The following is a 12,676-nucleotide window of genomic DNA, read 5'->3' as shown; positions in this document are numbered from 1 at the left end:
AACTTACAGTAAATTTTATAATACAATAGAAACACATGTATATTTTGTACAACATATACACTAAGTATGTAACATTATATACTCATACTGCTGCGAGCTTTGGGTCGTTGATGTTTATTGAATAGTAAGTCCAGATAAGCAGGAAGAAATGAACAATTTATTATGAAAATAGTCGCAATAAATTCCTAAAATCACTCTCAGGATAAACGCCCGAGCTCTCCTATCCATACTAATACTCTGCAGCAGGCGCTTAGGAAACTTCTGGCCGTAGGATTTCGGAAATGCGTTTTTCCGAGTCATCCAGAAAGTTACTAAATTGCCAAGAAATCGCTAAATGTCGCCATCCTGGGGACAAAAATCGTCTCTAAGGTTCCTGAGGAGCAAAACTGCCTATATTTCGAGTTCTAATTGAGCGGTATTTTACAACTTTTACTATTCCAAAACCGTTGCTTTCAGAATTAAAAGATCTACAATTCTACGCAGCAATTAAACACTTAAATGCGAAACGTGTGGCCACGAATTACATTAAACACAAGCCATAAAATCACCATTATAAAAACAGTAAATAAGTAAAACAATACAAAATGTTACAACAATGCAGAAGGTAAAAAATATAACAAAAAGGGTTAAAATATTACAGATATTTACAGCAATATACACGATATTCAGAACTGCTAGGAAAACATTTAAAAGGCGTGACTAATCAATACAGAAAGAAATTTGGTAATCTGCTATTTCGGAAGCAATTTGAAATGCCCCATATAGTTAAAATTGAGATGAGGTATTTGTTCAGATATTATTGCTCCAATAGAAAATGTAGTCTCTTAATGGTGAAATGAAATTCTAGATCAAGTTCGAATCAAATTGATAATCAAAAAATGAGATTCATAGCGTGGAGGGTTTTACATAATTTTAATTAAACTTAATTATACATATATACATAAGGTAGGCTAAAATGCCTAAATCGAATGTCAACGCTTAAAAAGCAAGAACTGAATAGTTTCATCAAAAGAATCTAATCGAATTATACTGAGCAATGCAGTTCGAACTCTACCCTCAAGAAAACTAACTCATCAAAAAAAAAAAAAAAGTTTTGCAGGCCATGTGTTCAGAAGGGGAAGCGTTAAATAAGCCAATAGATGGACTTCTAACGCCATCGCTTTTTGATATCAAGGAATACTCCTTAACAATGGAAGCTTCATACATACAGATCGAGCCACCACATTCTCCTTCCCTCATATACGGCTGCAGGCGAAACATCTTCAACAGCATCATAAAGTGTTCCCGGTGCGTACGTTCAAGAGATCTTTGAAAGGAAGTGTTTCGGCTGGAAAACCCCGTTTCAAATTAGTGCCGAGCGAAACTCATTTTTGTAATACTTTCGTGTAGCGTCGCTACGTAATAACCTAATAAATTGGGTGTATTACATATGGGGTTATTATATAGCGACGGGGAGAACCGTTGTATGTCTTTCCTGTCTTGCAAGACTTAAAGATTTTGGAAGAGATCCGTCTTTACTCAAGAAGTTAATGTCCGTCAACCAGCATTTTGAAGAAATTTTGATGGTATTTAACTGTGCCTGTTACCTGGAAATTTTTACCACCTGATGAAGAGGATTCATCAAATCAAGTTTTACTACTCGTAAAAGTTGTTTCTTCTTTATCGTACAGCTTTTTCTTCTGGAAGTAAACGGACTGGCACACTCATCACTGACTGTGATATAAATCTTAACCATACTTACCAAGACTCAGCCATCCACCATGCACGTGGTTTTCAAGGTTACTATGCTAGAAAGTTTGCTCTTCTTAATGAAGGTCAACCAGCATGGTGACGTCAATATCCTGCTCTAGAGCGTCACCATCGAGATAGATAAGGCCTGCGCTCTGAAACGAAACTGGCTTGTGACGTCACGGTTAAGGGACCCTCAGCAAACTTTTTGTTGGCTTTTATAAGTTGTAATTTTTTATTCATTATGTTTTAAGAATTGAATTTATGTTTACTTTTGACACCTGAAGCATCATCCCTTGTAATAATTACTACCACTAAGTAAAGATCCCTTCCTTATTTCAATATAATGAATATTGAATCTTGTAGGAAGAATAAAGCTAATTTTTCAGAATAAACAAAATACTTTTATTTAAATTTTAAAACAGAACCAAAAAAATAAATACTGCAGCTCTTAACTATCAAAATTTTAAACTCTTAACTACTGCAGTTAAAACTGTTACAACTATTAAAATATTCAAAATCCTCAACTCTCTAAAACAAAAATATATATAAAAATCTTTCGAATCCTCTTCTTGTTGCCACACAGTAAAATGCAAGTTCTTGTCCTATTATTTATATTTCACGTTCTCTTTAAGTCACGATCTTCACAAGTCATGATCTTTACAAGTCACGATCTTTACAAGTCCCCCCACAAGAAGCACATTCGTCACCGTAGAGACAATGTTGCTCAGAGTTCATTGAGAGAGAAAGAGTTAACAGCTAACCTTGACAAAGCATCAGCATTCCCATGTGAACTTCCTTTGCGGTATGTCACAGTCATGTTATACCGTTGTAACGCTAAGGCCCAACGAGACAGTTTAGCACCATGAGGGGCGCTTTGGGTCAAGTAGGTGAGGGGATTGTGATCAGACACAATCTGCACTTTGGCACCGAAAATCCATGTGTCAAATTTTTTCAAGGCTTCGATGACACAAAATGCTTCTCGTTCGATGGTTGACCATCGTTGTTGACAGGGCGTTAATTTCTTGCTGAAAAATGCTATGGGCATTTCTTTGCCATGTTCGTCGTTTTGAGCTAAACACGCTCCAATTGCGAAAGCAGATGCATCCGTATAGAGTTGAAAGGGCTTGCTGATGTCCGGAGTATGCAGAGATGGCATTTTAATCAACTCTTCTTTAAGTTTGTTGAAAGCTGCTTCTTTTTCAGAGTGCCATGGAATATTATTTGGAACACTCTTCTTTGTAAGGTTTGTTAGAGGTAAAACTATCTCAGAAAAATTTGGGATATAATCCCTATAGTAGCTTGCTAGCCCTAAAAGACTCCTGACTTCTTTTTTAGTGGTAGGCTTAGACAGATTTCTGATGACTTCTACCTTCTCAGGATCTGGAGAGTGAGTGCCAGAACCTATTACATGTCCTAGAAACTTCACGTGACTCTTTCCGAAATCACACTTTTCTAGATTTGCGGTTAGACCTGCGTTTCTCAGTGTCTGAAACACTTGGTCGATGTGATAGAGGTGGCCATCCCAAGTTTCAGAAAATATTGCCACATCATCAATATATGAACGGCAGTAGTTCTTATGGTTTGCAAGCACCTTATCCATCGATTTTTGGAAGGTACTTCCAGCATTTTTCAAACCGAAAGGGAGAACTTTCCATTGGTAATGTCCGGAATGAGTGATAAATGCTGTGTAGGGTTTAGCTTCTTCTTTCATAGGAATTTGCCAATATCCCTTGGTTAAATCGAGAACTGTTATGAATTTGGCTTTCCCTATTTCGAATAGTAAATCTTTAGCAATCTTCATCGGATAGGCGTCCGGAATTGTGAAGCTATTTAAAAGCCTGAAGTCTATGCACAGTCTAACGCCGCCATTCTTTTTTGCAACACATACTATAGGATGTGCCCAGTTACTGTCACTGGATTCTATAAGATCCCATTCTAACAGTTCTTTAACTTGACGATCGACTTCCTCTTGAAGTGAAACAGGAACACGGTAGGGCCTCAATCTTTTCGGATTACATCCTTCTGTAACCTTGATGTCATGACCATCAACACTGGTTTGACCAGGTTTGCTACTGAAAACATCTACATAAGATTTTAGTACTTTAAATAGTCCTTCCCGTTGGTAATATTTTAAGTCGCCTTTCAAATTTTGTAAATGGGTCCAGATATCATCAGCAGATTTATTCATAAGATCTGCTGGTGCATAGTGGATATCTCCAAACTCTTCATCTTGGTCAAAAATGATACCAACGTGATCTGCACGAGCAATATATGGCCTTAACTTATTTATATGGAGTTCTCTAATACTTCCGTTTTCCATTTCGATTTTGGCAGAGTGTGGCCTGGTAAGTTTGATCACGGTAGCTGGTCCTTGCCACGTGTTGAGCAATTTATGTGATGATGATGGCATTAACACGAGGATTTTGTCCCCAACATTGAAAGTCTTTTCTTGAGAACGTAAATTGTATCTTGAAGTGTACTCTTCTTGAGATATTTTGGAATTTGCTGATGCAATGTCATGAGCTTTTCTTAATTTTCCTAAAAGATCCTGTAGATAATTTTCAATTGAACGGGAAGCTGTAACTGGAATGCTACGTTCACCTGTCCATATCTCTTTCAGCAAAGATAATGATCCTGGTGGTATTCTTCCATATACCATCTGGAAGGGAGACAAACCAGTGGTGCTATGTGGCACTTCTCTGTAGGCAAACAGGAGATAGGGAAGATTCAAATCCCAGTTTCTCCCATGTTTTTGGATATTTTTGTTCATCATCTCTTTTAAGGTTCTATTCCAACGCTCGACGGCACCCATACTCTCGGGGTGTCCTGGAGTGGAGAATCGTGGAGACACACCAAGTAAGTTCTCAAAGGCTCGGGTGAGTTTGGCTGTGAAATTAGTTCCCTGGTCGGAACAAATCACTTTTGGAAATCCAGTTTGAGTAAAAAAACCTCATCAAAACGTTGCATGTTGTTTTCGCACTTATGTCTTTGACGGGGGTGGCTTCTGCCCATCTGGTGCATAGGTCAACTGCACATATCACAAACCGATGACCCCTCCTGGATGGAGGTTCTAATGGCCCGATACAATCCACGCTCCATACTTCAAAGGGTGTTTCCGGTCTAACAATAGGTTGAATTGGAACTCGATCTTTGTACGTAACTGTTCTCCTCAATTGGCATTCTTTACAACTTTCACAGAATTTTTTAACATCTTGCTTAATAGTAGGCCAAAAGAATGAGTACTTGATTCGTTGAATTGTCTTTTTCTCACCGAGGTGGCCGGCAAGAGGGATTTCGTGTGCCATTCTTAGGACTTCCCTTCTTTTTTCTAAAGGTAACACAACTTGCTTAATGTTTTCACCACAGATATATTCGGAATGAAGTAATATGCCATCATCGAAAGTATATGAATTTTGATTTTTATTTGCCCATTCAAAGCATTTTTTCAGAGTTTCGTCTTGTTCTTGATGTGTCTTGAATTCTAGTCTTACTCTATTCGTTGTTTTCCCAGACTCTATGTTTTCTTGGGAAAGCTGATTAACAACAGCCAAATTTGTAGTATTTTCTTCAACTGGTAACGGTTTATCATCTGTCTCTTTGTACTCTAAGGGGGATGCATCCCAATAACGATCACAGTTAAACAGTTCGATATTCCCACAGAGTGTTTCATAAGCTGAAGAACTCAATAGCAAATCGGCAACTAGCTTTTTTGAAACAGCACACGTAATGGACACTCTACCGTGAAAATCATCGTCAATTTTCATCTGGAAAATCTTTAGTGGAGTAATTTCGTTTTCACCAAAAGCAGAAGATATCTCTATTTTACTTTCTCCTTCGCAAGGTATGTTGTCAACCAATTTCTCACGGACTACTGAGATTTGTGCTCCCGTGTCTACGATTCCATTTAAAATAATATCTCCACATTTAACTTTGACAAGTTTTAATTCATCTATGTTTCTAGACACGTCCACTGATTTTGAGACAGGAATAGAGATCTTGGCAGTTAGCACTTCTGGTTTTTCTTTTTCTGTAAGGGGTGCTTGTGTTTGTATTAAGTTGTTTTGTGCTGTTGCAGAAGCACTTCTTGGTATCCGATTTTTGGTACATAACTTAGATGTATGACCTTCTTTTCCACAATTATAGCAAGTTAGTTTGAAACTAGGCTTTTGTGGTTCGTCACTCTTACGGGATGGGTACACTCTTGGCGTGTTTTCAGCGGACAGCGATTTATTTCTGAAAGCTCTTCCTGGAAGTGGAGAATGAGGTTGCCATTTTTTATTAGTTCTGTCTGCTGATGGATTACCACCAGTCCGTTTTGAGATATTACGAACACTGTCATATTCGTCAAGTTTATCAGCTAATTTGGTTGGAGAAACGAACTTCGCCCAGTCGTCAAGAAGATGGTCTCTTACTTCATAGGGTACTCTTTTCTTAATTTGGTCAGTAATAATCAAGTCTTTTAACGCGGCAAAATTTGTGATTTCAAGACCATTGATCCATTCTTCAAAATAACTTGTAATTTCGTAGCAAAAATCTCTCCATGATTTTTCAGCGCTCTTTTGGTGCATCACAATTTTTTTTCTAAAGCTTTCAGGATTTAATTTAAATCTCTTCAATAAAATGGCCTTAATGTACTCATAATCTTCAAAATTTTCTTCAGATTCCCTACCAATTAATTGAATGATTTCAGATGGCATTAAAGTCAATAAACATGAAACCCAATCTTTAGGATCAATCTTTGTCCTTTTAGCTTGTCTTTCAAATAAGGATAAATAAATCACAATATCATCGTGTCTTAAATTGAATTTGGGAATAAGCTTAATTAAATCAAAATTATGATGTCCATTTTCATTTGTTGGTGGAGTTTGTGTTAGTCGAACACGAGATTCAATTTCGAGTTTCCTCAATTCAAACTCCATTTGCTCTCTTTTCTGTTGTGCTTCTAATTCTTCTTTCTCCTTTCTTCGCTGTTCCTCAATCTCTTCTTTCCTTCGCCTTTCCTCAAGCTCTTCTTTCTCCTTTCTTCGCTGTTCCTCAATCTCTTCTTTTTCCTTTCTTCGCTGTTCCTCAATCTCTTCTTTCTCCTTTCTTCGCTGTTCCTCTTCTTTTCTTTTCCTCTCTTCAATAATCGTTAAAAACACTTCTTTAGCAAATGCTTCATCATATGTATCACTTTGAATTATTTCATTTTTTATCGCCACGATTTTCATACTTGGATCTACTTGAATTTCTAATTCAGCAGCTAAAACTAGCAAATCCTCTTTTATCCCACGTCCCATAAAAGCCATGTCTCGATTTTATTCAGCCAATAGACTCTTAGTTAAAAAAAAAAAAAAAAAAAAAAAAAAAAAATTCTCTCTTATTTTCTATTTAAATATAATTCACAATGAATTTAATTTTATTCGACACGAAAATCAATCAGTGGAATCAATACTTAATGTGTTGTTCACTTACTCTGGCGAGTCAAACGAAATTACATTTGAACACTGGCGTATTCATTACTTTGACAAGTAACTAAAATAATATTCCATGACGGAAACAATAATTAACTTTTCATAATCTTAATCAATTATTTTACGTTAACAAGGTAAATTGAGCTCTCACCTGAGTTATTTTGGTTCGTAATTATATGCGGGGAAATCCCGATCCTGTCGACTGCGCCAGTAAAGATCCCTTCCTTATTTCAATATAATGAATATTGAATCTTGTAGGAAGAATAAAGCTAATTTTTCAGAATAAACAAAATACTTTTATTTAAATTTTAAAACAGAACCAAAAAAATAAATACTGCAGCTCTTAACTATCAAAATTTTAAACTCTTAATTACTGCAGTTAAAACTGTTACAACTATTAAAATATTCAAAATCCTCAACTCTCTAAAACAAAAATATATATAAAAATCTTTCGAATCCTCTTCTTGTTGCCACACAGTAAAATGCAAGTTCTTGTCCTATTATTTATATTTCACGTTCTCTTTAAGTCACGATCTTCACAAGTCATGATCTTTACAAGTCACGATCTTTACACACTAGTAATATAAAAATTGTCATCAAAATTTATGATTATTTATTTTAATTGGAAACTAATTTTATATGAAATAACTGTCCTAAGAGGTTAAAAGCATAACACTTATTTCATTACATAATATGTAGAATATCAAATGCAGAGTAAATTTGATTCTTGACAGAGTACTGTGTTCTTAAATTTAAATATCAATGTTTTTTGCAAATCATTAAATATCATTTTATCATGATGCATATGTTTAGCTAACATAGCTTCTGTTCACTTTTATATATGTTATTATCATGCAATCAGTTTGTTTAAAATTTGTTATGCAATACAAACCTTTCTGAGAATGATAGAAAAGTTTCTAAAGTAATGTATGTAAGATTCATATTAAGGTAATTAAATTGCGAGACTGCAAAATGAAATTTTAAAAATGTACAGTTATCGACGAAGCAGTAGTAATTGAATTCATATGTAGACATACTTGTTTTCATTGTATTTCAATTCAATGCAATTTTAAAAACAATTTTTTTAATTATCTTTTAAATTACAATCTTTAATTTAAGTACGTGGCACCACCAAAAGCTATGTAAGTTAAGTTAAAAAAATTGCTTACATTATACAGAAAAGTTTTGAACATGATGTTAGGATTTATATTTTCTTTTCATGTGGATATTAATAGAAAAAATATTTTCAGAACAGAGGTAACGCTTATAGTTAAATAGGTATGATGTAAATATTTGCAAGAAATTTCAGTTTCTAAAAGTTTTTTAAGTATTTCGTATATTTTAAAAATATTTAAAAAAAATTGTGTATAACTTTATTTAAAAAACCTTTTTTCCTGTCTTATTTGGAATTTTAATATTGATAGTCTTCAGAACTATGTAATAAACATTATCTCAATTTAACTACAGATTCTGTCGAATAATTATGTAGCATTAAGAGGAAAACATTAACTGTAATACAGATTAACATACAATATGTAAGTAAGAAATAATTTTAAAACTAGACTATTTAGTAATTTATTACATTCAGAAAAATTTGCTGACTGATATAACGCATTTAAATGTTAGTCTAAATATTAAGTAGTCTCTTGCATTCGTTTGATGTTTTATAATCCTGCTACATTAATATGATAGGCATAAAAAATATGCAATAATTATGGAATGAAAGATAACATGTGTTCCCACTGGCAAACATTTTGTTAAAGTAGTGGGTGAAACAAAAAACTTTGATGCGGTGATGAGAATCAACGAGAGACACAAAGACAGTGCAGAAAAATCAAAGTAAAAATTTTAGCTACTTGAATTTTAAAACCAATTTTTCTTCAAGGAAATGATTTGCTTCTAAAAGCACCACACCATTCTCAAATAATTTTGTTTTGAAAATAAATACCAACAAAAGGAAATGAAAATATTTCATATTCGTATAAGCTTTGTAAAACATTATATTGCCGCTTGTACTTTTGTTTTAGACTGATTTTATAGTATGAGATACCAATTTCATAGAATAGGTTTAGAAAAACGGGTGTTTAGCAAGGAAGCTAAACTGCGCGAAGACCGGTCCCCTAGCAGTGACGTAGTAACTCAGCGCGCAGGCCTTACCTATCTCGATGGTGACGTCTAGAGCAGCATTTCTTCCAAAGTTACTGTACTACAAGGTTTGCTTTTCTAGACGAGGGTCAAACAAAGCCGCGATGTCGACTTCTTGTTCCCAAACAAGATGTTTCCTACTTCTGCGAATAAAGTCGTACTGTGCAGATATATAAGATACGTCACTGTCTCGGAGGTTGAAAAGAGAAATGTTTCACATTGAAAGAGCATAATCTTGTCTGTTCACTGACCTTGATTGTTTCCTATCAATTTCTTTCTGTTCCCCAAACTGAAACTGACACTGATAGACGACGTTTCGTGAATGTCGAGGGCATCAAGAAAACCGTGAACGTCAATGGTAATTCCAGTAAATGGTTATAAAATCTGTTTTAAACGTATATTGGCTTGATTAAGATTTGTGCATAGATAAGAAAATGTATTACTCCCTCTGTATCGAAAATATGTCCGTTTAATAGATTTATATCGGATTAAGGAGATAGAAATGAGAAGAATGTGATTTTGGATACGATACCTTTTACTTTTATGAAAGAGCATTTTCGTGCTATATATCGATTTATTTTCATTCTTTTTATAGAGCTATTATAGAGAAGAAACTCAATTTAAGGTCTGAAGCGAGGAATGCGATTTTACGGAAGCTATTGAGGAACTTTAGAAATGGAAGACTAAAGCATGGTCTTATAGCGGCTATTGGTAAAAACATGGCGTGTCGGCTAAATTTCTTTCTAAGAAACGTACTAGAGCAGTACCTTTTCTATGACAGAGGAGAATCTGTAAATGTTAAGGCGAAAATAAAGGAGCATAGTGGTCGTCGACGCAAAGGACGTGAAGAGATTTGGGAAAAAATCAAGAAAGTGCGTTTCGCAAACGTACTTAGCCTTATTGTTGCTGCAGTAAGAGAGCTTCTGGCAGTGATGCAGAAAATAAAAAAAAGACGTATGTTTGCAGCATGTTTCAAGTACCATTAACCTGAATTGCAAGATAAGAACACACGAAAAAGGCAGTCCTTCGATTTCAAAACACGCTTAAAATTCATTACTTGTGTCAAAAAATACATTGATGTAGCCCATGAAGCAATAAATAACTTTAAAAATTAAATGACAGTAAGATATATTAAACAAAAGTTAAATAATACTAATTTCATTCATATACTCATATTCATACTTGTATCGTACTTAATAAATTATACTCAAGCCTTGAAATTAGAGACAGAGCAGGAGAAAACATTGTTTATAATTTTGATACAAATAATTTATGCAAATAGGACATTATTTTCGATACGGATACTTTGACTAAACCTTGTTCCAGTCCTTTTAATGTTCTTCGTACAGGCAGCACTTTACTGTGAAACCTTGTACAGCCCTCATCTTGTGATAGAGATCAGAAATAATTAAAGAATTTATTTGACACCCAAAGCTACCATCATGTGGAGATATGCGGGTAAAATACGGCACTGGAAATCGAAATCATCAGAGCACGGCTTTCTCAACAGTTCTTAGTTAACACTGTCGCACTGCTTTAGCCTTGGGAAAGAGTAAAATATCCGCTGTGTGATGCCTCTTCTAACTTATTTTTGAGATTTCAAATGAAATATAAGGTTTGTTGTATTTTTGTAAGGTGTCATATAACTAATGTAATAATTTAAACAATGAATAACACATTTTCTTTCTCAACATTCCTTATTGTTGTTGTTCTTAGTATTAAATACAATTTATGAAATTCTGTGTTCATTATGTTTTAAAAATAATGTAGTGAGACCTCCGTTCAGGAATTAAATTCGTCTCTGAACTTCATTCGTTATCCGAAATCTCTGAGGCCATCGGAATGTATCTCATTAATGTAAAAGGGATTAATCCGTTCCTGGGCCGCAAACGGTCACTTTTTTAAAATTTATACTCATGTTTTGTTCACAAGTTTATAGCACAAAAATAGTGAAAATTTTTGGGAAAAAACTGATAATTCCAGCAAGTGACGTCCAAAAAGTCTGCTTTTTAAATGGTAACGTACTTTAAAAAGTATCACATCCCTGTTGATTCTTTTGTAAACAAAATCTAATTGATTGTTCCGATAAATAGAAAGGTCTGTAGTAAGAAATTTTAGATGATATTTTGTTTTGGTCATATGTGAAAATTGTTTCCATCTAAATTTATTTTACGAGCATAATCAACTGTTTGCCCTTTTATTACTCATAAGATAAGATGTAAAAGAAGTGAAGTATTGTAATCGCGAAAAATTTCGACATTCAGATTTCAACGGAAATATCCATTTTGATTATTTTATTTTATTATCATCATCATTATTATTATTATTATTATTATTTTGCGTGACGTCTGTACGTGCGGACCGAATAAAGGACTTTTATACCAGGATTCAAAATAGATTATTTTCGTAATATGTGCAAGTGTATGTATGTATCTCGCATGACTTAAAAACGATTAGTCGTCAGAGCGTTGAAATTTTGTATTATGGGACTACCATAACATCCAGTTGTGCACCTCTCTTTTTTATTGTAATCGGCAGTACTAAAAGTATATATTATACATGTAAAATTTAAAACATGAATCAAAATAATTTGGAACAATCTGACAATAGATCTTTAAATTGTTAATTTTTAGTTAAATTACTATCCCTTCAAGGTGTCTGTGCTTTCCCGGCAGTGTCTTCTGACCAGTCGCTGCCTAGGACTGAAACAAAGGTTTTCCCTTTTATAAATATGACCGCAGTTAGTACGCATCACTTTTTCTCGCTTGATTACTGCTTGGACAAACCACGTCTCTTGCTTTCTTTCTTTATCCTCTGAAATGTAAACTGTCAACGTAGAAATTTTGGGACGCGTTTAACACAGTGTGGTGCCAATTTAAATAAAATGTATTTCTGAAGAATTTTCCATCCCAAAATAATAATGATGTTTTCACGGTCAAGCCAGTTGTGATTTTGGCTCCAGTCGTCTATGCAGCAGATTTTTCTCGACCATGACTAAAGTGTGAATTGATTTCATCTTACGCAAAAACACATCTTTAGCATCACACATACACATTTTTATATAAAACTACTACGCATTAGTATATTTTTAGGTTTGATTTCTTTGTTTCAATTCTGTATCTGCGATTGGTATACGAGCTATCACAGTGCAGGAGGATTACGTGAGCAAACCCGAAACGGAAAGGTTAAGTACCGAAAGTTATTAAAACAATTGCAATTTTTAGAACAGAAAGGGGAGATATCTAGATTAAAACGGGAAATAAAAAGGACTATTGGCAAATTAAAGTTAATAATTTTGTGTTACATATCCACTTTACAATAAACAATAAAAAAAGTCTTTTTTTGGT

General features: G+C 34.4%; 1 protein-coding gene across 1 annotated transcript in view; it reads left to right on the top strand.

Annotated features, from left to right (window-relative positions):
• Positions 1–12,676, top strand: part of LOC118205143 (5'-AMP-activated protein kinase subunit gamma-1-like) — a 552,717-nt gene that overhangs the window by 67,096 nt on the left and 472,945 nt on the right. The window lies entirely within an intron of this gene.

The sequence above is a fragment of the Stegodyphus dumicola genome, chromosome 9 (genome assembly GCF_044657685.1).
Source record: "Stegodyphus dumicola isolate Sdum_Otavi_A_Nest chromosome 9, ASM4465768v1".
Lineage (NCBI taxonomy): Eukaryota > Metazoa > Arthropoda > Arachnida > Araneae > Eresidae > Stegodyphus > Stegodyphus dumicola.
The sequence above is the reverse complement of the archived record's forward strand: the minus strand, read 5'-3'. Positions and strand labels throughout refer to the sequence as shown.